The sequence below is a fragment of the Miscanthus floridulus genome, chromosome 6, assembly GCF_019320115.1.
Source record: "Miscanthus floridulus cultivar M001 chromosome 6, ASM1932011v1, whole genome shotgun sequence".
Taxonomy (NCBI): domain Eukaryota; kingdom Viridiplantae; phylum Streptophyta; class Magnoliopsida; order Poales; family Poaceae; genus Miscanthus; species Miscanthus floridulus.
This window is the reverse complement of record NC_089585.1, coordinates 6,974,330-7,001,536: the sequence shown is the minus strand read 5'-3', so window position 1 is coordinate 7,001,536 and position 27,207 is coordinate 6,974,330. Positions and strand designations below refer to the sequence as shown.

The following is a 27,207-nucleotide window of genomic DNA, read 5'->3' as shown; positions in this document are numbered from 1 at the left end:
TAGATGACTGCAGCCACAAGTGGAGAACAATGACGTTTATTTGTTTTAACTCGCACTAAACCAAAGTAAAGTAAAGAAGGCTGCAAAAGAAGGTGTCTCATCCAGATTAACATACTTACAGTTGCATATGGAGACTAATTTACGATAATGTCAATACATATTTACGATAGTTGGGTTACAATAACATATGAGGATATTTATCATAACGTTATCGTAAACCACTTAGTAAGGAGTTACTATAATCTCATAAATTAACATAGTAATTATCGTAACTCAAAGTGGTTATAGAATAAGTTATTTTGTAGTCAGCTACAAGGTAGTAGTTCTCTCTCTCTCTCTCTCTCTCTCTCTGTGTGTGTGTATATATATATATATATATATATATATATGAATCAAATCCCTTCTTTTTGTTTAGACAGCATTGTGCTTTACTAACCACAGGTGCACTATTGGAGCCTTTTGGTTTACTCTGAATGAAAAAATGTCGCCACTTGTACCTCTTTATTCATCTTTCAGTCTCTCAAGCATCTGCATAATGCTATAGTACCCTTGTGAAAGTGAAACCTTCCAATGATTTGTAGTGGCACAAGCGGTACTACTCGAATAACTTTGGCACGTTAGGTGTTTGGCAATATATCAACTGTACTAGAAATAAAAAACTTTGTATGAAACATCCTTATCTATTCACATTAGCTGAGATGCCTTTTGGATCCCATTGGTGCACCAGTAATGTATATGTGATACTGTGTGTCTAGTGTCGATGTATATTTGAGAAAGAAGGTTTCTCTTTTGGAGAAATTTGAGAAAGCACTTTTCACTTTCTCAAAAAGGAAAAAAAAATGCGTAAGGTGAAAATTTTCAAAAAAAAAAAAAACTAAAAACCAACAGCCAGAAGTTAAAAGCCAACTTTTTTGAGCCAAAAGCCTAATTGCCTAAACATTGCAGGTTATGCCCTTAGATAGATTTGAATAACGTGCTAAGGCACGGTCGCGGAAAACTCTATTTAGATAGATTTGTTGCATCAAGAGAAAGAACATAATAATAATGATTTCATGCAACAGCCATCAAGGAATATCGCTTGGTCACCAACGTTGTCTGTTCCAAAGGTTTAGGGCCTCGATCAACAATGCATGGTGATTCTGTCTGCCCTTGCAACCTGCGAATGAGTGACAGGGTAGTAGGAGGGGCATCGAGATCCAAATCGGGTGGGGAATGAAGCCGGAGATGTTGTTCCTGGTGGATTGATCGCAAAGGAACCAAACCAGTACAGTTCAGATAGATATCCAGCAACAGAATACTGCAGGCTGCATCGTCGTCTTTTGTGGCTTATCCTGAAGCTGAAGCATGCATGCGTTCTGGTTCTCGCAGTTCTGAAGAATCTCTTGCTCCCTCCTATCCTATCCATTCTTTATGGGTAAAGAGAGAGAAAGAAGAATCATATCCACTGCACTTTGAGCAGGATGAACATCCGGTTTGGATAGCAGCAAGCACGTCTGCACGTGACACATCCCCTTCTGCTGCCCCTTTTGCTCCTTTCCGTTGTTCCTATCCCCATTTCTCCTTCAGGTCCTTCCTGTTTGGAATGCAGGAATTTTTTTTTCATGTTCCTGATGAGTGCCATGTGAAATCGATCCGATTTCTATACATTTTCTGCGTCTGAATCCGGGAAACTCAGAAGCACTGAAACGAAACGCAGAGAAGATCGGTCACTTGATCCGGTCGCGTCATCCGGATTAATGCTATGTCACCAATGATCCTTAGGATCTGTATATTCTAAGCAAATCCTCTGTTTAGGTCGGAATGCGATGTTTGAGCGACCGCTACCGAGCAGCCGAGGTCGTCGTCACCCCATATGCATTTCCCGCCATCCAATCCGTATCCGAGCACACTGTTCGTTCGTTGGCTCGTCCGTGCCAATGCCCAGCGCGCGCATGCATGCTTGGAAATATGCGGTTCAGGTAGTGTTTAGTTCCTAAATTTTTTCAAGATTCTTCCGTCACATCGAATCTTTAGATGCATGCATGAAGCATTAAATATAAATAAAAAATAAAACTAATTACACAGTTTAGATGAAATTCACGAGACGAATCTTTTAAGCCTAATTAGACTATAATTGGATACTAATTGTCAAATAACAACGAAAGTGCTACCGTATCATTTCGCTAAAAATTTCGCCAACTAAACAAGCCCTCAGTCTCAAGGGCAAGGGGACATGCAATGCATGTCGCCATCCCTGACTGGGAAAATCCTGCATCCGCCCGGTCCTCAAAGTCTCGCGTTTCATTCGCAAGACGAGCAAGGCATCGCAGGACTGGACGGGCGATTGATTCCATCAGGCCGTCTCGTCATCCGTCCCGTCCGTGACATAAACCGGGCACGGGCAGGAAGGCACTGCCTTCAGACGGCTTCGTCGCACTGTACATTGCATAGATGCCCAGCCTGTCCAAGCTGTGACGGCGAGCAAAGCAACCGTGTGGCCGGCTCCGGCTGCGCCGTCGCTCGTCGCCGTTGTTGCCACGAGTTCCTTATGCATGCCGGGCCGAGCTGTGTTTTTCTGTGGCGGCGGACCGTGGAAAAACTGTCGTGCTGGCTGGCCGGCGTGGTGGGGCGGTACGCAGAAAACGAGATGAGGAGGGGGACCGGCCGGCCAGATGGCCCAGATGAGGCGGGAGGCACAGGCACGTACACCATGCGCTTAAGTGAAACGAAAACGATGGGGTACGGACATAATAAGAGAGGCTCAAAATATCACCGGAACTCTGGCCGAATTTCGCTGTTACTGGCCAACAGATGAATTCAGTCCGGACGACTGCTGTGCCATGGAGACCAGACTCCAGAGCGCGACAGGGGCGTGCGCGCGGGCGCGCGGCAGCATGCACGTACGCACACATGTATGGCGTGCGATGCAGTGGCGACCGTGAAGTCTACATCCACCGAACCGAACCCGCGGCATGTAATGTAAACTGTGTATGGTGACCACTGCGCAGGGGACAATACCAACGCCCTGTTCGCTTGACGTCGAGCTGCTTATCCTTGGGAAATCCTGTGGCTTGGATTAGAATACCGAATACCAGTCAGTCAGACTGAATCCAAGATGAGATTTGGTTTGTGTTGTGCTCCCCGATGGATGGCAGAACTGACAGAGAACGTTCTCTTTCAGAGAGGGAGAAAAAAAAGAAGAAGAAGAAAACAGGTCGGAACTGCCGCCTGCCGGCCATGACGGACCGGAGCAGCACCTGACTGACCTAACATTCCACGACTGCCACTGCAATCAGGCTTGGGCCCTGTCTGTCTCAGCCTCTCAGGGAGATCGGAAATCGAAGGAAATGGTCTGAAAGAGGCAAGTCTGAACACGGGTGACCGATGAAAGAAAGACTGCTCGTCCAGCTGAGGTGAAAATATCTACTCTCGTCTACTCTGAACGAATCGAAGAATCATCAGCAAACACCGAGCATGCATGCATGTTCAGTGGCCGCTCTGCTGACTGCTGCTGATAAGGTGCCGGTGTGCCGGACCACCCCGGTTGGTTGTGCTGCGCTGGTACGGTGGCCCGGAGCGTGGTGGTACCAGCTCAGCTCGTGGCCGCCGGCCGGCCGGCACGGAGGCACAAGGAACGCGTGCTGTCGCGCTCTTGGATGGGGGTACTGTGAATACCGGGACCAGTGGCCGTATGTGGGAAGCGCAAGTTTGAAACGAAACGAAACCGAGGGAGGGAAGGAGTGGCAGTGTAACATATGGTGTCATCGATCGGCTGCCTGTTGCGGCCATACACGCCACAGTGGACTGCTTCCGGGAAATGTGGTCAGCAGCACGCAGGCGGGTGACGCAGCGTGCTGACGCCTGGCCGGTGGCCGGAGCATCGACCAGGCCACGGGTCGTCGTCGTCCTGCCCTGCCTGGCCGGCGTCCAACAAGACGGTGGTACTCCCTGTATCTAAAGGCCCACGACGAGTTTTACTGGTTTGGCGGGCTGGCGGCCCGGCCCCTGCGGGAACAAGCAGCCCGACACTGAGCATGCCTCGAAAGGTGAGGCCCATTATGAAACAAGATAGTGGTATTTTCTACCGGCCCACGAACAACTCAGGTGCCCCGCGTCCCTCAAGAGGACAAGAGCCCACAGCCCATCATTCGGCTCCGCCGTCTATATGAGGCACAGGCACCCAACGCCATCGGCCAGCCCTCGCCGCCGCCGCCGCCGCCTCTTCAACCCTAGCTAGCTCCTCCCCGCTCCAGTCATCGTCCAGATTTTGATGTTTTTCGCTTTTTTTTTAAGTTTCTTCTGTTTCTCTCGTCCGGGATCGTTGTTTATCGTGTGCGTTTGCGTTTGTATAAGAAGAAGCCGTCGCCTTTGAGAGAACTGGATGGCTGCTGCTTGCATGTGCCATCTCGGTTCCGTTGCAGGCGTAGAGAAAACCGGTATCGGTTCTGGATCTCCGTCTGCTCCGTCCCATCCATCGCATCATAACCCGTTGCGAGGTGGGAGATGGGTTCCTGAACATATCCTTTTAGTTCAGATTCATATTCAGATTCGTCTCTTTCGAGTGAGCATTGAGCAGAGCCGCACTTTTCTTTTCTTTCCCGTTCCAAGTTAGTGAGATTGGGCGTGGCGAGCGATCCGTGCTCGTCTGATACACGCGAGGCCTAGAGTTTCTTTGGAGCCGCCCGTCGATCCGCCGCCTCTCCTGGATCGGCTTTGAGGCGGAGCTGTGCGGCTCTCCGTATATTGTTATTGTTTGGTCTGCACTGCGTGCTGATTTTCGAGTTTGCTGCTGAATTGCAAGCATGGCCTTCATAATCCCGGATTAACTCGCTTAGCTGTTCTTCCGATTCATGGGAGGCCGAGATCGATGTTCCCTGGGAGTTTCGCTGATAGCGCCTTCTCCCCCCGTGGAGGTGCTTCATTAGTAACTCACCACACAAGCACTGCTTCTTTGTTATCCTCTGCATCTGCAATATTTTCTGCTATATTTTCAGCCGTTCAAACAAGTTTCTTGTTTTTTTTACCTGCTCACCGTATTCGCCTTAACTCACTGGCCGCAGACTCTAGAAACTGATGAGTGGCACCATACGTCGTTGCTTAACTGAATTGAACGATGAACTAATAAACCAGTAATTTAATTGAATGAAACAACTTTTTTTTTTTCAAAAACCGTTGTGCCAGAGGCGTATGTGTATATACTAGGTCAGTCTGCGCCCGGATTCTTTAACTCATACGAGAGCAATTCTGGTTGCTTTGAACATTGAACCTTTTAACTTTAGACATAATTTAGACCAGTTGCTAGGTGACTATATTGCGAAAAGAACGAGTAAGGACTTAGATGGTGAATGAGGTACAGGCCTGTTGTCTTAAAACCGGATGATAAGAACTATTTTGTTACGAGAGAAAAATACTGTAGATTCTAGCTGATGATAAAAAATAATGTAGATTTTAGCTGATAAGCAGGCTGATAACTCATATTAGCTGTTTTGTTGTGCCCTAATTTCTCGTATTTAGTCAAGTTAGAGCCTTGGTGAAGGAAGCACAACTCCTGCAAAGCTATTATCGTCACTAGCTAATCTAGTTGAGTTGGCGTAATCTCTAGGGTTGGGAAGCTAATCTCTAGGGTTGGGAAGCTTCCTACGCTTCGCTGAAAAAGCTGAAATACTGTTTCGGCTGATTTGGCTTAAAAAATAAGTTGAAAAAGACGGATTATAAAAGAAACGAACATTTCAAGAGCAAAGAAAGCAATAAATACACCATGTCTGCAAAAGAATATAATTATGCGATTATCAGTCAAATTTGCTCAAGTTTGACTAAATTTATAGTAAATACTATTAGCATTTATCTCCCTAAGTAAGTATGTTATGAAAATATATTTTATAACTAATCTAATGGTACTTATTTTATAAAAAATGTTAGTATTTTTTATATAAATTCAGTCGAAGTTTAAATTGCTTACTTCTTGAAAAACAAAAATTGCATTCTTTCGTGGACGAAACGAGTAGAATAGAAGTTCCTTACAAGTATAGTATAGCCTAAGAAGGTAATTATGAATACACCTCAAAAGGATCCTATCCTAGCGTGGGGAGCAATCTATCGCCAGATGTGGTGGTGACATCGCACTTCAGCTGAATGAACTTTGGGTGGCAAGGGAGATATTAGCAACCCCTTGTAGTTAGATGCAGAGGAATGCATTTTACCGGATAAAGCCTTTCTTATTGAAGTATGATCTATTCTTCTATCTTTGAAAATCAACTTGGGATAAAGCCCGTCTAAGCATAAGGATGAGAAGGATTGAGAATGCAAAGGGTTTGAACCACAAATGAAGAAGTAAACAATTAGCAGCAGTTGAACTGCTATTTTGACAAAGAATTTGAAGTGAAATCACATAATTGTTGTTTACATGAACGTTCTCAACATGATAATACGTTATTTAAGAAAAATATACGGTCCTTGGCTTTTGGTAGAATGAGAGGACACGTTAGTAAGATTCATCCATGCAATGGATGCAAGTACAACCAAGCTGCGTGGCTCCACCCTGCAATACTAAGATCAAAGTTGGTAGTGTAATTTTTCTTTTACAGACGACGTGTAGCTTTGACAACACAAAAGCGTTTGTCACGCTCATCAGTAAAACTACAACTATTTAAACCTATGTTCTAATGATTTAAACGTATGAAAAAAGCTATATCAAATTTTTAGATGTAGAGGTTGTTAGAAAATTAGGTATTTTTATGGTCAATTTAATTCAGAAATATAACATCAGCAGGTTCGTGACAACATATATATGCATGTGTATATCTCTAACGAACGCTACAGCATGCAGACATGACATACAGATGGATACAGTAAGAACGCAAAGTACGCTAATGACTGAGATAAGATTGTACCCAGCGGAGGGTCTCATGCCGAGGGCATCGGAGGCTCCATTCGCACTAGTTGACATAGTGCGTTGCTCGAAGTCGTGGACCACAGTCGATGCAGGACGGTGTTCGCAGTGCAGTCCCATGAATGGATCACCAGGAAGAAGACGGGTTCCGCGAGGAAGAAGATGTCGAACGAGCAGTCGTGGAATCGCTCCCCGAAAACCTAATCGCCGCACACCCCGTGCAAGGTTCGCATGCGGATGAGGGTTCCAGAGGCACCTGCTCTCCCGCTTCTCCGTGCGCGCAGAGGTACGGGACAGGGAAGCCAAAGGGTTGCTGAGATGTGGTCTCTCTCGGAAGCCAAGCTGGGGGATCTGGACTAACGGAGGACTATAGATTTATGGCTGCTGATGGGAAGGGAGAAAGGCAGTGGAGAATCCCATGAGACGGAGAGCGGAAGAGACGGTGACTGGCGCAATTAGTTCGCCTCCACCATCAAAGAGAGAAACGCCCGCTCGCTCGCCGCCCGCCAGCCTCGCCACGGCCACGGCCACGGCCTCGGCCTCGGCCCAGCAGGCGGCGACGGCGACGCGCGCGCGTGTGGCACCTCTTTGTCCTTTTCTCAGCTTCTCAATTAAGATGGATAATTTCCAACCATATAAGCTGAGTAAACGTTCAGTCAAAATCCCATATGGTATTAAATCATACAACACTTAATGTTACGTAACATAGAGTTTTATTTGATTTATTAAATATTATATGGGTTAAGCCCATAATATATTCAACAATTCCCACCAAACTCTAGGGTTTGTAACAAAGTAGTCTCAGAACCATATTTCCTTTATATATTAGTGTTTTGATGGAGACTGTTAAGTTGAACATCTATCTAGAGCAATAGTTTCACTCAGTCATAACTGAACAATAGACTAAGCCTTGAATTGATAGTTTTGTGTGAGGTGAATGTCACTAAAGTCCTTAGCTGATACTAGGCTACAAAAGACATCCCCTCTATTTGAAGCATATAAGTCATACTCCAGTGCCTTTCATGAGTATTTAGATATCACCAAAATCTCATAAACTTTGACCAGCAGTCTAACTCATATAGGTGTGTTTCTCAAAAGATGTTCTATAGGACAACATCTTTGCTTTAGCAAGCCACTTGGAACACATTAAGGTAAAAACCAACCCGTCTTTGAGAAAGGAAAGACATGCATCAAAAATGAGTCTTACTAAGGATCTTTACTCACAATTTAATGCTAGCTTATTTCACCATCCTACTTTACGGGATCTCCGATCACATAGAATATGTTACCACTATAGTAAATTTCATGTAGGTCTCAAACCCATCTCTCTCGATGCATTTTCTATCACATTGCGTGGCAGACCCTAAGTGAATTGATCTGCCAGATTGTTAGACGTGTGGACATAGTCCAATGCTATTACTCTGGAGTTTCTCAATTTTCTGATAGATTTTAGCCATCTCTTAACATGCCTTGTAGACTTCATGTTATCCTTAGAACTGTTAACCTTCATAATCATAGTCTGGTTATCGCTGTTCATAGAAATAGTCGGTATGGGTTTTTCAACAATTGGTAAATCCATAAGGAGATCACAAAGCCACTCAGCCTCAGAGTCAGCGATGTCAAATGCTGTGAGTTCTGCTTCCATTGTAGACTTCGTTAAGATAGTCTGCTTGCAAGACTTCTAGGAAACAGCACCACCTCCAAGCGAAAACACATATCCACTTGTGGCATAAAGCTCATCAGCATCAGAGATCCAGTTAGCATCACAATAGCCTTCCAACACCTTCGGGTGTCCGGTATAATGAATACCATAGCTCATAGTGCCCTTTAGATAGCACATCACTCTCTCAGCAGCACGCAAGTGATCATCTCCTGGGTTTGACACAAACTGGCTTAGCTTGCACACAACAAATGAGATGTCAGGCCTTGTTGCACTAGCAAGTTACATGAGCGAGCTAATGATCTGGGAATATCTTAACTAATCCCTTGCTATTCTTTGATTTTTTCTCAATAGCACACTCGGGTCATAAGGTGTAGGAGCAGGTGCATAGTCACTAAATCCAAAGCGACTCAGCACCTTTTTCACATAGTGAGATTGTAACAGAGTTATCCCACCATCACCTTCTCTCAGAAGCTTGATATTAAGAATAACATCAGTCTCTCCCAAATCTTTCATCTCAAAATTATTAGATAAAAATTCCTTCACCTCCTCAATCACTTTGAGGTTGAATCCAAAGATCAGTATGTCATCAACATATAAGCACAAAATAACTCCTTTACCCCCACCATACCGATAGTACACACATTTGTCAGCTTCATTCACAACAAAGGCAGCAGATGTTAAAGTTATGTCAAATTTCTCATGCCACTACTTAGGAGCTTGTTTTAGGCCATATAATGACTTTAATAATTTACACACCTTGCCTTCTTGACCATTTGCTATAAACCCATCCGGCTGATCCATATAGATCTCCTCCTCTAACTCTTCGTTTAGGAAAGCTGTCTTAACATTCATTTGATGAACGATAAGACCATAAGAGGCTGTTAGGGAAAGCAAAACTCAAATTATGGTCAATCGGGCAACTGGTGAATAAGTATCAAAGAAATCCTTACCTTCCTTTTGAGTATAACCCTTGGCCACAAGTCTTACCTTATACCTCTCGATAGTACCATCAGGCCTAAGCTTTTTCTTGAACACCCATTTGCACCCTATAGGCTTGCACCCATAAGAACGATCAACAATTTCCCAAGTTCCATTAGACATAACAGAATCCAACTCACTCCGTACTGTTTCCTTCCATAAGTCAGTATCTGGAGAGGAATATGCCTCTTCAATGGTCGTTGGTGTGTCATCCACAAGGTACATAATATAGTCATCACCAAAAGACTTTGTAGTCCTCTGTCTCTTACTTTTTCTAGTGACTATAGTGTTATCCTCCTCAAGATTTTGCTTATAGGGTTCCTCAATTTGTTCTATCAGAGTAAAATTTTCATGCTCATGGGGAATTATAAATTCATGACCAGTCGTGCTAGGTGCATTTTTCATGGGAAACTCATTCTCAAAAAATGTAGCGTCTCTAGATTTCATGATTATATCAATAGCCATCTCAGGAACACTAGAATTTATAATTAAAAATCTATAACCCACGCTGTGAATAGCATAACTAAGAAAAACACAATCAACATTCTTTGGTCCAAGCTTTTGCTTTTTGTTTATTGGCACATTCACCTTTGCCAAACAACCCCAAGTTCAAAGGTAAGAGAGATTTAATCTCTTCTTCTCTCATTCCTCGAATAGTGTAATTTTTTTGTTCTTTGTGGGCACTCTATTTAGGACATGACACGTTGTCAATATAGCCTCACCCCACCATTCCTTAGATAGTCCTGCAGTCTCTAATATGTCATTAACCAAATCAGTTATAGTACGGTTCTTTCTCTCTGCAATCCCATTAGGCTGTTGTGAGTATGGTGGTGTCCTCTCATGAATAATTTCATGCACCGCGCAAAACTCAGAAAATTCATTTGAGAAATATTCTCCCCCACGATCAGACCACAAACGCTTGATTTTCTTCTCAAGCTGATTTTCTACCTTAGCTTTATAGACTTTAAAATAATGCAACGCTTCATCTTTAGTTTTCAATAAATACACGTAGCAAAATATAGTACAATCATCTATAAATGTCATGAAGTATCGTCTACCGCCTTTAGTCAATTCATCATTTATTTTGCATAAATCAAAATGAACGAGTTCTAATGGTGCCAAGTTCCTCGCCTTAGCAGCCTTGTGAGGCTTGCGCGGTTGCTTCGATTGCACACACACCTGACACTTAGAATCTTTGACTAAGTTAAATTTTAGGATTAAATTCAGATTTACAAGCCGTGTGAGACAACCAAAATTAATATGACAAAGTCATAAATGCCATATATTCGACTCATCCGAAATACTAACATTGTTCACCACTTTATTACATACATCATCAAGCAAAGATAAGCGAAACAAACCTCCGCAATCATAACCTTTTGCAACAAATGTTCTATGTCTTGACACCACACATTTATTGGACTCAAGCACAATTTTAAAACCATCGCAACACATTTGAGAACCGCTAACAAGATTCTTCTTGATGGAGGGGACATGCTTCACGTTCTTTAATAGCATCGTTTTTCCTGAAGTAAACTTCAGAACGACCGTACCAGCACCAAGAACACGCGTATGTGAACCGTTTCCCATCAGCAAGGCTCCAGTCCTGCCGGCCTGATAGGAAGTAAACAAAGAAACATCAGCACACACACAAATATTAGCAACGCTGTCCATCCACCACTCAGGTGAAAGACAAACTGAAAGAACAAAAGGTAAAGAATTATCATACTTAGATGTTCCTCCTCCAGTCTCACTAATCGTCATGTTTGCTAATTTCTTTTCTTGCTTATATTTGCGGTCTGGGCACACACTTGCCCAATGCTCATCACTCCCGCAAACAAAGCAATATCTACCTTTCTTGTTATTTTTCTTCTTAAACTGAGCAGTCTGTTTAGGCTTTGTATTATTATTCTCTTGCATGTTCTTCTTCTTTTATTACGGGATGCAAATGAGTTTTTCTTCTGCACCATATTGGCAGCGAAAGACTCAACTCCTTTTTCACGGTTGTCTTTTGCTCTCACCCTCTCCTCAACATCAAGAGATCCAATAAGTTCAGCCATGCTAAACTCTTGTCTCTTGTATTTTAGAGAAGTAGCAAAATTCCTCCAAGAAGGTGGCAGCTTAGCGATTAAACCGTCGACCACAAATTTGTCGGGCAACAGGCATGGAAAATGTTCTAGTTCCTTTGCTAACGCCTGTATCTCATGAGCCTGTTCCACTACAGAACGGTTTTCAACCATTTTATAGTCATATAGCTGCTCCATAAGGTACAACTCACTGCCAGTATCAGAAACTCCAAACTTTGCCTCAAGAGCATCCCATAACTCTTTGTCTGATGTGCAAGATATGTACTTTTTCTCATACTTAGGATGAAATGCACTGATCACGGCGCCTCGAAACAGGTTATCGACAGCCAAGAACTTTTGCTCCTCAGGAGTAAACTGTTCAGGCTTCCCCTGTGCGGCGTGATAGCAGTTCATCGCAGTCAACCATAATACCATCTTGGCACGCCATATTATGAAATTCTTGCCATTAAAATTATTTGGCTTCAAAGTAGCAGCAAAACCACTAACAGAAAATTACCTAACATTAGGTTTTTGGATTGTTAGAAAATTAGGCATTTTCATGGTCAATTTAATCTAGAAATATAACATCAGCAGGTTTGTGACAACATATATGTGCATGTGTATATCTCTCCATTCGCACTAGTCAACATAGTGCGTTGCTCGAAGTCGTGGACCACAGTCGATGCAGGACAGTGTTCACAGTGCAGTCCCACAAATGGATCACCAGGAAGAAGACGGGTTCCGCGAGCGATCTCCAGGAAGAAGACGGGTTCTGCGAGGAAGAAGATGTCGAACGAGCAGTCGCAGAATCGCTCCCCAAAAACCTAATCGCCGCACACCCCGTGCAAGGTTCGTAGGCGGACGAGGGTTTCGGAGGCACCTACTCTCCCGCTTCTCCGTGCGCACAGAGGTACGGAACGAGGAAGCTAAAGGGCTATTGAGATGTGGCCTCTCTTGGAAGCCAAGCCAGGGGATCTGGATTGATGGAGGACTACGGATTTATGGCTGCTGACGGGAAGGGAGAAAGGCAGCGAGCCAAGCCGGGGGACTACGGATTTATGGCTACTGACAGGAAGGGAGAAAGACAGCGGAGAATCCCATGAGACGGAGAGCGGAAGAGATGGTAACTGGCGCAATCAGTTTGCCTCCACCATCAAAGAGAGAAACTCCCGTGATTATGTGGATTAAGTGGCAAAACCTGGCCACGCCCTCCCGCCCGCCTCACCCACGGCCCGGCCCGGCCGGCGGCGCGCGCGGGCGCGTGTGGCACCCCTTTGTCCTTTTCTCAGCTTCTCAATTAAGATGGATAATTTTCAACCATATAAGCTGAGTAAACGTTCAGTCAAAATCCCATACGGTATTAAACCATACAACGCTTAATGTTACGTACCATAGAGTTTTATTTGATTTATTAAATATTATACGGGCCAAGCCCATAATATATCCAACAGAGGCCTAGCTAATGAGTAGAGATACTGACCTTTCTGATGTTATTAGTAGGTTTTGCACTGGAGGAACCTTCACCATGGACCTGTGGATCAGCTGAAGGCTGAATGCCAAAGATCTGTTTGTGAACATACTTACTATAGAAGATGCATATGTAAGCACAAAGATATTTTTTTGAAACAGTAAGCACAAAGAATTAAGAAGCCGAATAAAGCACTGACCAACTTAAAAAGATAGACTCAATCTTTTGGAGTGCTTCAAGAGAAGCAGTGAGGTGTGGGCGTGTGGCTCACATTGCGTGTTGTATATCCTTGTTATATCTCAGAAGGCAGAAAACCACACATGCCTATAACTGAAGCGATCAATGTGTCAACCGGATTCCAATTATTTCTCCAGAATGGAACCATTTTTTGTTCCCGCAGCAAGTACCACTTGGAACATCAACCTCTCTCCAATATAGATTAGGTGAAGAAGAATAAGAGCATTGCCATCTGAAGTTAACCTCCCTCACAAGAACAATGAACAAAAGGCAATGCAACATTTAATTCGAAGCCTCATAATGCAACATTTTAATCCGATCTAACCAAAAATATTGAAAATTTTGTTCCACTATCTAACCAATAAATACTAAAAAGTAGGTAGGAAAATATATCACATAGAAGAACAAACTAAAAGGAAAAGGTTCTAGAAAAATCTGTACTGTGGCAACTAAATAAACATTAATATTATCAAATAGCATGAGTAAAAGGGTGGTTAAACTTGCAGATGCTTAAAGAGCTAACTGAACTAATTATATGGAAACCCCTATGTATATCCCTTCACCATAATCAAGGTAATGTCTTCTATTTAAAAATTTATATAAACCTAATATTTTTATTGCTGTTAGCGTTAAAAAACACAAGATAGGGCAATGTATTGGGTGATTGATCAACCTTCTACATTATAGCATTTATTATAGTGACACTGGCACGTGCCCCGCCAATAACTATGCCATTTGAATATGGGTTCAATTGCAACTTGTTTCATATATTAGATTAGAATATTACTTTGATTTCAACATTCTATATGTGAGACAACCATTTATATTAGAGATGTTTACACTTTTCCAAAGAAATCATTAAGACTCAAAGCTATTTTGTTTGAAGGAAAACCTCAAATTTTATTGCAAACATAGGTGCAGTAGACAAAGTGTGGTGTGTCCGTCGACTTTGATTTTGGCTACCGCTCGGCCCACGCTGAAGTGGTCAGATATTATTTTGTTCTCGCTACGACACACGGGCATGATCCTAGTTAATTAAATAATTATCCATCAAAGGACTATTACTACTCTCTCCATTCTATTTTATCTGGCGCATGTTAGAATGACATGGTCTCATAGATTACACTTTGACCATTCATTTGCTTTATATTATATTATATATGCTTATAAACTTATAATCATTGGATAGTATAATTCCTTACACATCCATGGTACAATGTTTCTCTCTCACAATAATATAATAGTTAAAATTTATTAGCCTAATTATTGGTCAAAGTTTTTAAAGTTTAAATCTTAATATGCATATGCGTCAGATAAAATGGAATGGAGGTAGTATTTTTTAATGTTGTAAGGAATATGTTAATGCTAGTGCTAAAAGTGTTGCTGATTGCTAAAAGGATTTTTCCTATCCGACAGGACATTAAATTGCTTTTTTCCATTCATCGGTATCACTGTTGTAGGGTTAAAGATGGCGGACTAGAGGGGGGTAAATAGTCCTTTCTAAAATTAAACACGCCGGCTAACCGAAACAAATACGGAATTAAAACTATCGGTCTAGCCAAGACTACACCCCTCTATCTCAGTTCACAAGCACCTTATAAAGATCCTAATTAGGTAACAAAGGTGTTGGGCTAGGTAGAGCTCACCTAAATAATTCTAGTAGCAATGCCACACAAACCTATACAACTAGTACTTAGGCAACAAGTAGAGCTCCTACACAATCTAGTAAGCAAAAACACAAAACCAATAAGCTCACTAGCAACGCTCAATAACAAGGCTATACAAGCCAAATTAGAGAGCTCAAATTACTTAGCTACATAAACTAAACAATGTAACTAACAAGGCTACTCAAGCCAAATTAGTTACGCAAGAGAGCTACTTCTATGCTACACAAGTAAGAAGGTAATTAGCAAGCTACACAAGCTAACTAATTACAAGAGCAACTATACAATCACAAAGTATGAATAAGTGAATATAAGCTTGTGTAAGGGGATTACAAACCAATGGGATGAACAAGGTTGACACGATGATTTTTATCCTGAGGTTCACGTGTTTGTCAACACGCCAGTCCCCGTTGAGACAAGCTCCAAGGTTGTCGCCGGTCCTCTTGCTAGTGGTGACCCGCAAGTCACACTCTCCCACGTGGAGTGCTTACCACAAGTTGTAGCACTTTGACATGGCCAGACCACTTGTCACTCTTCATGTCTCGTTCTACTAGAGTTGCTCTTTGCGTCTCCCGTGGGACGAGCACAATACCCCTCACAATCACTTCTCTAGATCACCGCACAATCTTCTTTGCGTGCTTCGACGGAGACCACCACCAAGCCATCTAGGAGGTGGCAACCTCCAAAAGTAACAAGAAATCTCCAATCACAAAGATTTCCTAGTGCCACCAAATGTAAATCCCGAATGCACACACTAGGCTCTCAATCCCTCATTCAAATTAGCACCAAGCTTGAGAGGGAGAGAAAGGGGAGGAGGTGGATCTTCAATCTCTCATCCACACCCACAATGGGCACTAAATCTCTCCTAGAAATCTTAGCTCAAATCATGGGAGAGAGAGAGGAGAGAGAAGAACCCTAGCTCACCAAGAGCAACAATGGGGAATGGGAGTGGTGAGGAAGGAGGGAGAAGCCAGCCTTATCCCCTCATGCACAACCTCTCCAACACTCAGACCCACACTAGAATTTCTTGTCTGTGTGGCCCAGAAATTCTAGTGCGGGAGCGGACCAAATGCCCCCAATGGCTCTCTCTCCAACGGTTAGAACAGGAGGACTTCTGCACTGAAAATTTCAGTAATGGCCTAGAATTTCTCGGGCGAGCGCTCCTCACACCAGGTGCTCCCCCTGCACTAGAAATTTCAGCTCGGGCCAACTAAAATTCTAGTTAATTACGACCAACCAACAGAGGACCCATGCCTGGAATAATTGGCACTGTGAACAAGAATATCTTGTTAGACTGCCAACATGCCCAAAACAAGTGCTATCTCATCCCTAAAGCACCAAACCAATTTTAGCACTTGAGATAGCTTTTCACAAAGGATTTTCCTGGGCTTTCTCATGCATCTCACCACGTCACTAAGCGCAAGGTATATGCAAATAAGACTCACACTTAGTGGCACTAGATAACTGTTGCAACTAAAAGATTTCACCTCTTTATAGTATGGCTATCTATCCTAAATTTGGTCAAGCACTTCTCTACTCAACTTAGACCGGTGAAATGAAATGCCCCATAAATATATCTTTGCCTTGCACATTCCATTCCATCCCCTCCATCATTGATGCAACACATGCACCAACCATATCACAAATGATATGATCTACTTCATATCATCACGTGACCTTATTGGTTCATCAATCTTGACCTCACTTGCTCTTCACCGTTGCCTTGGTCCATCGGCGCCAAGTCTTGCTCAAGCTTCCCCACCACGAGGTTTATGCTTCAAAGCCTCTAACTTGCCCTTCACTCTTGTAACCGGTCCATCAAGCCAAGGCTTGTCTTGATCTTCTCCACCTTAGTCATATGACTCCATGTCATGTTTCATATGCAATGAGCTCCTTCATCACATGTATAAGCCTTGCAACAAATCCAAGCCATCTTCACTTCCATGGCATAGGTTGCTCACACATGATGTATCCGTGGACTAATTACATGTGTATCTCACATAAACACTTATTAGTCCACCTAGGTTGTCACTCAATTACCAAAACCAAACAAGGGCCTTTCAATCTTGTCCTTTTTGGTAATTGATGACAACTCTACAAACATATGGAAATTAAGCTCATTTGGATTCATGTTGCTTGCCCAAGTAATTTTACCATGTGTAAATTATTTTGGACAAGTACCACAAACCTAAATTGGTAGTATTAGCTCCCCCTACATATGTGCTAGAGTGTTTGGTTTGAAGCTCGCACATATGCATAGATTGGAATTGTGGGAGAGTAATTACTATCAAATGATGCTAAGGTGTAAAGAATTAACCTTTGTAGCATGTTACCAATTGAAGTGCAAATATTACCACCATCCTTAGCACCATGAGTAGCTAGACCACAAAAATGCTAGAAACCCTATGAGATCAATATTATAAGCAATGTTCTAGTTTTTGCATGATAAACATAAGTCTAGCTACCATCCTATGCATGCTAGTTATCATATCATTCAAGTTCTCTAACTATCATACACCACACAAGCATGCATATTAAATTTAAAACTTATGCAAATGCAAGCAATCACATGAATATGCACATATCAAATGCAACCAATCAAAGTTCATGAGCTTGTTCCCCATCAAAGTTCATGAGCTTGCTCCTCCTACTTGTGTGCTTCTCTTGTCCAAGAATTTTGATCCTTCTCCATTCTTCAATGTTATTCCCTCCTTGTCCATGTCCAACTTCTACTTCTCCCCCATGATGCATTTACATATCTTTGTTCCAACTTCTCCTCCTTTGTCATCAATTTCCATAAAAGGTGTGCTTCTTATTGATACAAAGGATTGCATTAGAGTAGATGGTTGACACTTGAATCTTGCATTTTTATGGACACCACCATATATGTTGGAGTGACACCACTTGTGTAGCCCTTGATATACCTCATGTAGGATCTTTCACCTTGATACCAATCGGTGGGACACCTCCCCCTATGTCATAGCATGGGTCATCCATTTGATAAACTTGAACTCTTGGATGTTGATGGGTACGGGGATCCCGATCTTCCATCTGGTGATGATAACTATCGTTTTGGTGGAGCACGACACACCGATCTGGCTTCAGATCTAAAGACTCAAACCCTGCAATCTTAGCACCACAACTCCTTAGGTTATCAACTGTGTCACCAAACCGGTTGACTTCATCAAGAAGGCTAATCCCTGCCTGTGAAATGAAGAACACAAGCAAGAACTTGAAAGAACACAGCTCAAGATTTGGGACAAACTACAGATGAATGATTAAGCACATGAGTCGGGGTTCCACAAACCGATAGACAGCGACTATCAATGACAGAATGATCTAAGCAAAACCCAAAACTTAACGACGACAGTGGTGTATGATTATAAAGGTATTAGGGTCATCGCCTACCCTAGACGTGCCCCCCTAACTGGCTGAAAGATGATACACGGCCCATTGGACCAAATACGGTGACGCAGCACCCTGACAGATTTTGGACGCTAACTTGTTTTGATGATTTCCATTGATTTTGAAGGGATTTTGATGTGATACCACTTCCATTGGTTTACTTATAAAATTATCTTTCCATCCACATATGGATCGTCAAAAACAAAGTCTAGATGCATCCTGGGTGACCAGTTTATGGCAGACTAGTCCTAGAGGCCGTGGTAGACTCGAATTCATGTTGGACCGGGCCTTCAGCTTGTGTTGGACATCCTTGCTAGTCATCTTTGCCTCCATCTCTTCCTCCAAGTTCCTCATGACCCTCTCCAATGTTTCTAAGAAATATAACATCATTAGGTAGTAGTCTATTCTCAAAAGTATGAAAAGGATCGCTTAAGAATAAGCTCACTTCTAAATTTAGCTGGCGCATTCAAGCTCAGGTCATTGGACCTTGCATATTGTTTGGAGGATCAGTGGGTGCATCTGAAGGAGTGATGTCCTCGTCATCCTCCCTCTCTTGAAATGGAGTCATCCTCGACTCAAGCTCATCTTCTCCTAAGTAAGGCTTCAAATCTGAAATGTTAAAAATAGGACTAACCCCAAACTCGGGTGGCAACTCAAGTTTGTATGCATTATCATTTATTTTCTTAATTATCTTATAAGGACCAGCAACTCTTGGCATTAATTTAGACTTACGCAGTTCTAGAAATCTATCTTTTCTCAAATGTTACCAAACTAAATCACCCAGTCCAAGTTTTACTTCTTTTCTACCTTCACTACCAGTAATTCTATACTTCTCATTCATCTTTTCAATATTTGCTTTTGTTGTTTCATGTAACTTTCGAATAAACTCAGCACACACTCTAGTATCATTATGTGTTGTCTCAGTGGTAGGTAAAGGCAAAAGATCAATAGGAGTATGGGGGTTAAATCCATACACTACCTAGAAGGGACTTACTTTGGTTGTAGAGTGTTCCGCCCTGTTATATGCAAACTCCATGTGCAGCAAACACTCTTCCCACATCTTCAAATTACGCTTCAAAATTGCTCTCAATATAGTGGATAATGTGCAATTCACTAGCTTAGTTTGTCTATCAGTTTGGGGATGATAAGTTGTAGAAAACAGCAGCTTTGTCTCCAATTTATTCCACAAAGTGCGTCAGAAGTGACTCAAGAATTTTGCATCACGATCTAAAACAATAGTAGAAGGCATACCATGCAAGCGAACGATTTCTTGAAAGAACTGGTCAACAATATGAACAAATCATTGCTTTTATGACAAGAAATAAAATGTGCCATCTTAGAAAAATGATCAACTACCACAAAAATACTATCCCTACCCCTCTTAGTCCTTGGCAATCCTAAAACAAAATCCATAGAAATACCAGCCCAAGGAATAAAAGGAACGGGAAGAGGCATGTACAAACCATGTGGGTTCAACCGTGACTTAGCTTTTTGACATGTGGCACACCAAGACACAAACCGCTCTACATCTCGCCTCATTCGTGGCCAAAAGAAGTGTGTGGCCAGCACCTCCTCTGTCTTCTTGGCACCAAAATGACCCATCAATCCGCCTCCATGTGTCTCCTACAACAACAAAAGATGAATGGACTCAACTAGAATGCATAGGCGGTTAGCTCTAAACAAAAACCCATCATGTATCATATATTTATTCCATGTTCGACGCTCTTTACAATTTTCCAAGACATCTTTAAATTCATCATCATTTACATATTGTTCTTTAATTGTTTCAAGTCCAAAAATATGACAATCAAGTTAGGACATCATAGTATCATCTAGACAAAGCATCAGCAATAACATTATCCTTCCCTTCCTTATGTTTGATAATATAAGAAAAAGATTCAATAAATTCAGCCCACTTAGCATGTCTATGGTTCAATTTATTTTGCGTTCTAATATGTTTTAATGATTCATGATTAGAGTGAATAACAAACTCTTTAGGTCAAAGATAATGTTGCCACATTTCTAATGTTCAAATAAGAGCATATAATTCTTTATCATACGTGGAATAATTAAGAACATGCCCACTCAATTTCTCACTAAAGTAAGCAACGGGTTTACCATCTTGCATCAAAACGCCACCAATGCCAACTCCACTAGCATCACATTCAAGTTCAAAAGTCTTACCAAAATCAGGGAGTTGCAGCAATGGCGCATGGGTAAGCTTGTCCTTCAAAAGAGCAAATGACGCCTCTTGTTCCTATCCCCAATGGAATGCTACACCCTTCTTTATCAACTCATTCAGTGGGGCTACAATGATGCTGAAATCCTTCACAAAATGGCGGTAAAATCCTACAAGTCCATGAAAGCTCCGCACTTATGTCATCGTTGTGGGCGTTGGCCTGCTCCGTATAGCCTACACCTTGGTGTCATCTACCACAATTCCCTACGAGGTCACAACATAGCCAAGAAACGATACTCGTTCGGTGCAAAAAGTGCACTTCTCGAGGTTACCAAATAAACGTGTAGCCCGCAAAGCATAAAAAATAGCACGTAGGTGATCAAGATGTTTAGTTAAAGACTTGCTGTAGATCAAGATATCATCAAAATAAACCACCACAAATTTGCCAATCAAATGACGTAAAACCTCATTCATTAATCTCATGAAAATGCTTGGTGAATTAGTTAAACCAAAAGGTATTACTAGCCACTCATACAAATCAAACTTGGTTTTAAAGGCAGTTTTCCATTCATAGTCTAATTTCATTCTTATTTGGTGGTATCCACTCCTCAAGTCTACCTTTGAAAAAATTATAGAACCACTTAACTCATCAAGCATGTTGTCTAACCTAGGAATAGGATGACAGTACCTATTGGTGTTTCAAGTAAACACCAATAGTAAATTTGTATTATTACGCGTCTAGCTCAGATGGTGTGCTAAGAGGACACGAGGTTTATACTGGTTCGGGCAGAATGTCCCTATGTTAGTTCGTTGCTGCTGCTCGTGTTACTAGCACTAAAAAGTTTGTAGTAGGAGTTACAAACGAGCGAGAGAGGGACATGTCCCAAGTCTCTGGTGGAAAGAATGAATGGGTACCAAGAGCTGGGTCACTGCTCGGCTATGTGTTCGAGGTTCAATGCTAGTGGTTCTCATCTGATGCAGTGCGATGTGCGGTGGATCATTTGTTTGATGCCCCTTAGTGGGCTGCCCTGCTTTCCCTTTTATTGGCCAATGGAAGGCATGGGTTACAGCAGGAGAAATGAGGAGAACAAGAGAGAGAGAGAGAGTCCTTCAGGGTCGCTGGGCCTTCCTTTTCCTTTGCATGGGTTCCACTGACACAATAGGTGTTGATAGGGATAGCCCCACACTAGGCACCTGTCCGCTTGATGATGCCATGCCCTGCCATTATCAGTGGGTCGTAATGTCCCACTCCTCCTCAACGGATGGCACGGCAAACCGGCGTGCTGATCAGTGGCCGTACAGGGAGTAGGCAGCATAGTGACCATGCGTCCGTCACTGTGGGTGATGTGAGTTCCCTAGAATGACATGTCATGAGGATGGGTTGTGTTGAGACATGACCGCTCCCTGCATGATGCCAGAAGTTTGACCTTAGGTTGTACTTTCTAGCCCATAGTGGTTGGCGACAGCGTGGGCTTCCATTGGGAGCCATGCCCGAGGGATCGGGTGAGACAGAGCCAACCCTCAGACATCGGGCGAGGCGGAGCCAACCCTTAGACGTCGGGTGAGGTGGAACCAACCCTTAGACATTGAGCAAGGTGGAGCCACCCCCTCAGGGGTTGGGCCGAGGTAGAGCCAACCCTTAGGGGTCGGATGAGGTGGAGCCAACCCTCGAGGGGTTAGCCGAGGTGAAGCCAACCGTCGAGGTTAGGACAAGGCGGAGCCAACCCTTAGGGGTCGGATAAGGTGGAGCCAATCCTCGAGGGTTAGCCAAGGTGGATCTAACCCTCGAGGGTCAGATGAGGTGGAGCCTGTAACCTTGGTGGTTGGCAAGAGCTGTAGCTGTGCTCTTGACTGCTTGGATGAATCAACGTTGATGGTTATTAGCTCCTTCTCTTTGGGTACCCAAGTATTGGTCCCCGATAGTAGCCCCCGAGCCTACGGAGGAGTGGAATACTCCTTTGGAGTTTTTTTCCAAAAGGGAGGATTTTGAGGGCCATGGCCTTCTTTTGTTGCCCACGGCGTGTCCTAGGGATGGTGATTCCCTCTTGTCAAGGCTGGACCCTTTACGGGTATGGCCATGAAATTTGGTGGTTTGTTAGTTGGCTAGTTCAATTGGGTCCTAGCATCCCATTCATGGGGATCCGGTTGGGGTCAGCTTGGTGACCGACCCTAGACTCTTAGCGATCGATCCATATAGTTCTTAGGTCCGTTCAACCAGTCTTGAGGGCTATGTGCCTTTCTTTGAGGAAAACCCATGGATTGTAACATGCTGAGACTCAGACATGAGCCAAGATGCTCGTGGCATTTGTGCGCCTGGGTACTAGCCGCTTGTGGGCCCATCCCTTTCTATCCCTTATTCTAAGGGTGGCTGGAGCGGTTGTTGAAACCGCCAATGGGCCAATCCTTCAAACTCTTGGGTCCTAGCGGGCTGTAGAGGTGTTTTTGATCTATATCCTTCTTAATTGTGAAGAGTCATGGCCCATCTGGAAAGGCAAAACGTTCGATGAGCTTTCTGAGGGAGTGGATAGAGATTGCGTGCATACTTCCCATGGTGGGATGTTGTGGTAGATTGTGGTAGGCGCGGAGATCTTGGTGGATAATTGGTTTCCTCACATCCATCGCCCCTATAAAACCAAAGGGTTTGGCCCTAGGGTTCTATATCTTGCCTTCTTGCTTTTGTAGCCACGACGGCCACCACCAATTGCCTAAGGTTCCTCATCTCGTATCCCCACCACCGTCGAGCCCACATCCAACCATCCCCACCTCCAATGGATCTGTGGTGTCACTTTGACATTACCTTCCAATGCATGGAAGGTCTCATCAATCATGGTCTTCTTCATGCGTGGACCTTAGGCGAGGAGTGGTTGCTGCCCGGCGAGGAGGAGGTGTCGTCACCGCTCGATGGCTATGTGGTGTTGTTCACCCACTTCCATGAGCATGGGTTCATGATGCCCACCCACAAATTTCTTCGAGGGCTGCTTCATTACTACAAGATCGAGCTGCAACACCTCAATCCCAATGGGATCCAGCATATGGCACTGTTTGTCACCCTGTGTGAGGGATTCCTGGGGATTAGTCCCCACTTTGATCTATGGAAGCACTTCTTCACGGTAGGCAGGAGCTACATACGCCGATGGGATGCACCGGCATCCACCTTTGGAACAATTGGGTCGGCAATTACTCGTCGATGTGACTGTCAACCTCCAACAAGGGGTGGCATTCATAGTGGTTCTATCTCAAGAACAATGCCACTGCCCTCCTACCTGAGTTCATCGGGCACCTAATCGAAGAGGCCTCAGAGTCATGGAGGAAGTGGGGTGTCCCGAAGAAGGACAAGAAGATCTAGGACCACCTCGCCAGCATTCGCATCCTAAAGGAGAGTGGCTTGAAGGAGTCAGGCATCATTGGGGCCTACCACATGAGGAGGGTGGCGCCATTGATGAGGCGTGCGCTCCTGCTATATGCGATGGCACCCAAGGCATCATTTGATGGGACGACGCTTGCCGAGGGAGCATTCTCCCACTCTGAGGTCACACATCACATTAAGGAGGCGATGGAGCCTTTATGGGACGATGCGGGTGCCCCCTTGATTTTGTCTATCTGGTGCCAGGGCATCCCCCATGCGACTGGAACCAAGCTATGTCGTCTTCGTAAGTTTCCCCTCCTCATGCTTCCTCTTCAATTGATCTCCTATCCTCTTGATACTAATGTTGAGAGGGGTGGGGCCAGCTAAGGGATCTCATCCTCATGGATCACGAGGCCCTATTGCTGAGGGATTCCTCTATGAGGGTGGTGAATCACATCGAGGGTGAGCAGCTAAGAAAGGTGAAGGAGGACAAGAGGAAGAAGAGGCAGTGAAAGCTGTAGGCACAAGAGTGAGGGGAGGACACCGATAGCGACGATGATGATGATGAGGAAGACAACGACAAGGTAGTCGATGACATCGATTGGGATGACCTAGAGAGCATGAATGTGCTGATAGGTATTGGCTTGTCCTTGCAGGAGTCAGGACCCTTCTTGTTTCATGAAGGCAAGGGCATGTCCGGGGAGCTTGCGGAGATGGGCCGGACCATCAGCATGCCCCAGGAGTCAACAGGGTCAGGCAGATCTGCCGCTAGACCTAAGGTGCTAGTAGAGGCAGGTGGCTCTATTGTCGTGCCCCAAGATCCAAGAGGAGTGAGCCCCTCCTACCCAGGAGCAAGGGCGGGCTCAAAATAGCCTCGCCCCAACAAGGCGGAGCAGAGGTCTAGGGGTTCACACCGCAAATGTATCTGCCGCCCAATAGCACCGATGTGAGTCATCGGCTCCTCTATTTTCCCTATTTTGGTCAGATTTCATCATGACTTATGCTTTTCATTTCTTGTAGAATCATGAGGCAGCGTACTCCTTTGGCGCTGGCGCCAAAGAAGAGCATCACTCTTCAAGCGAGGTGGCAGCTATCGGTTGGCATTGCACCCATTTAGGGTGGGAGCAATGCTAGTGTGACTGCGTTGTCGATGGGTCAAGTGCCACCCATGATGGTGCCCATGCCCTCGGTGGGACAAGTGGGCATAGGGGTTCAAGGGATGCCTTCAGAGGTTGCTGAGTAGCCGACGATGGAGGCAATACCACTGCCAACGACGGGGCAGACGGGGCTGCATACTGTGCTCATGGCACCAACCATGGTGGGCACGATGCAGCTGGTCAAGGCCTCGATAATGCAGGTGGAGGTGGTGGTGGCTGTGATAGGCAGGCCATAGCCGAACGCAACCATGGCGGTGCCTAAGGCAGCGGTGCGACCCACACCACCGGTGGCCCAAGCGACGGTGCCCGATGTGAGCTGGATGGAGGGGGACATGGTCGAGGGGTCCCTGGACATTGTGGTGGTGGCAATGAGGACCAGCGAGGAATCGTCCCTACCCCTAATGTCGGTAGGCAGTGACTTGCCGGTGTGGGGCGAGCCCTGGCCCCGGCTTTAGGGGACAAATCCATAGGAGCCGACGTCGATGCTCTTCACCCTCGATGATGCCATCAAGAGCATGGATCGGGAGAGCCTCGATGTGGGGATCGCATCTGTGCTGGAAGCCTTGGACCATGCTAGGGGTACCTTATGCGACATCGTTGTTCCCTCTAGCCGGGTACTCGCTTGGTCCTGCCTCTCACCCTTTTCTTTCTTTATGTATTCTTTGTGTTCTGACTATCATCTCTATTTAGTCCCTTATCGCTCGTAGCCAAGGGGAATGTTGGTTCCTTCATGAACAGAAGGAAAACTAGGACCACCTCGGTGAGGAGGCATGATAGTCTCTGATTGTAGGTGGCCGAGGCCCATCGGCATGTAGACGAGGCTGAGAGAGCGTTAGAGGCCCTATTAGCGAGATAGCGGAAGGATGACGATGTGGCCACCAAGGTCAGGAGGGAGTGGGACAAGCTGCTCTAGAAGGACGCTGAGACCCATTGGCGGATCCTCAACCTTCTGGCCAAGGTTGAGAAGGAGCGGGAGCTGAAGCTGGGAGCCGAGGAGAAGCTTGCAGCCCTAGAGAAGAAGGCGAGTCTGGATGCCATGGTGGTCACCCAGCTACGCAATGAGTGGGACAAGCTGCTCCAAACTGTGGAGAGGCTTTGCTCAGAGTGTGGTGTGGTTTGTGAAGAGCACGACCAGGCCCTCCAAGAGTGCGACGACACGCAGCAGAAGGTCGACTCCCTCTAGGCCGAACATGGAACCATGACGACTTAGAGGCTGGAGGCCGAGGGTGTCTCTACCAGGCTACCCATGGACCTCGCCAAGGTGAGGAGGAACCTTTAGGCAGAGAGCGACAAGCTCGGTATCTTGAGCGTCGCCCTCGCAGTGGTCTGTGATGACCTAGAGGTGGTACGGTCGGAGGGGACCAGTTCACTCGTGGCCTATGCCGTCGAGATCATGGCGCGGGTGTGCCAGCTCAAGAGGAACACCCTTTGTACTGGGGTCAACCAATCCTTTGTGATCGCTTAACCTAGAGATGATGAGTCTCGGCTTCGTGCCTAGTTATGAAGCCCATGAGCTGGAGGAGATAGAGACGGCGGCGGCTTCCCTTTCACAATACCTAGCGGACAGGATAGATAGCATTGTTCTCCCCTAGAGGGGTTAGTTAGTCAGATAGCTTAGCCAATCATTCATGTAATAAGCGGACAAGCTTTGACCCCTTTGTACTATCTAAATAAACTTATAATTTTGTTTTGTTTGATCAAATTTGTTTTTCCTCCCTTTTAACGTCTGAAAAGGGGTTCGTGTGTTCCGACCCTTCCGTTTGTTAAGACCGTTGGGCCCAAGGTGTAGGAGGGAAACTCCAATCACGCTGGTGAGTAAGAGTGCTGTAGCCACATGGGCATAGGTTTCTCGTAGTCTAACCAGCCATGCTCAATTGTTCGTTTCCACAGACCTTGCCACTAGGTTTAACGTGAGGAAGAGGTCGGGCGTGGCGACTATTTTAGAAAGGGTGTATATGTGCTTTTATCAGCCCCCGAGTGAGGCCCGATCCCTTACCATTGTAGGGGTCGGGTGTCACTGAAGATTAAGGAGAGGATAGCAAAACTAGCAGGAAAAGCGTCTCTTGTTTTAAAAAATGTTATTCTTAGTTTCCTTGTAACCCTGCATGCGGTTTCCTTGAGAGTCCAACTTTCCTCAAGCCCTCATGTGTAGCAGGGGTGCGGTTGAGGGTCGGCT

General features: G+C 44.7%; 1 non-coding gene across 1 annotated transcript; it reads left to right on the top strand.

Annotated features, from left to right (window-relative positions):
* Positions 1 to 4,793: 4,793 nt before the first annotated feature.
* Positions 4,794 to 4,921, top strand: LOC136462136 (small nucleolar RNA snoR83). Its single transcript, XR_010760655.1, has one exon. It is a non-coding gene; the product is annotated as a small nucleolar RNA snoR83 (small nucleolar RNA).
* Positions 4,922 to 27,207: the final 22,286 nt, after the last annotated feature.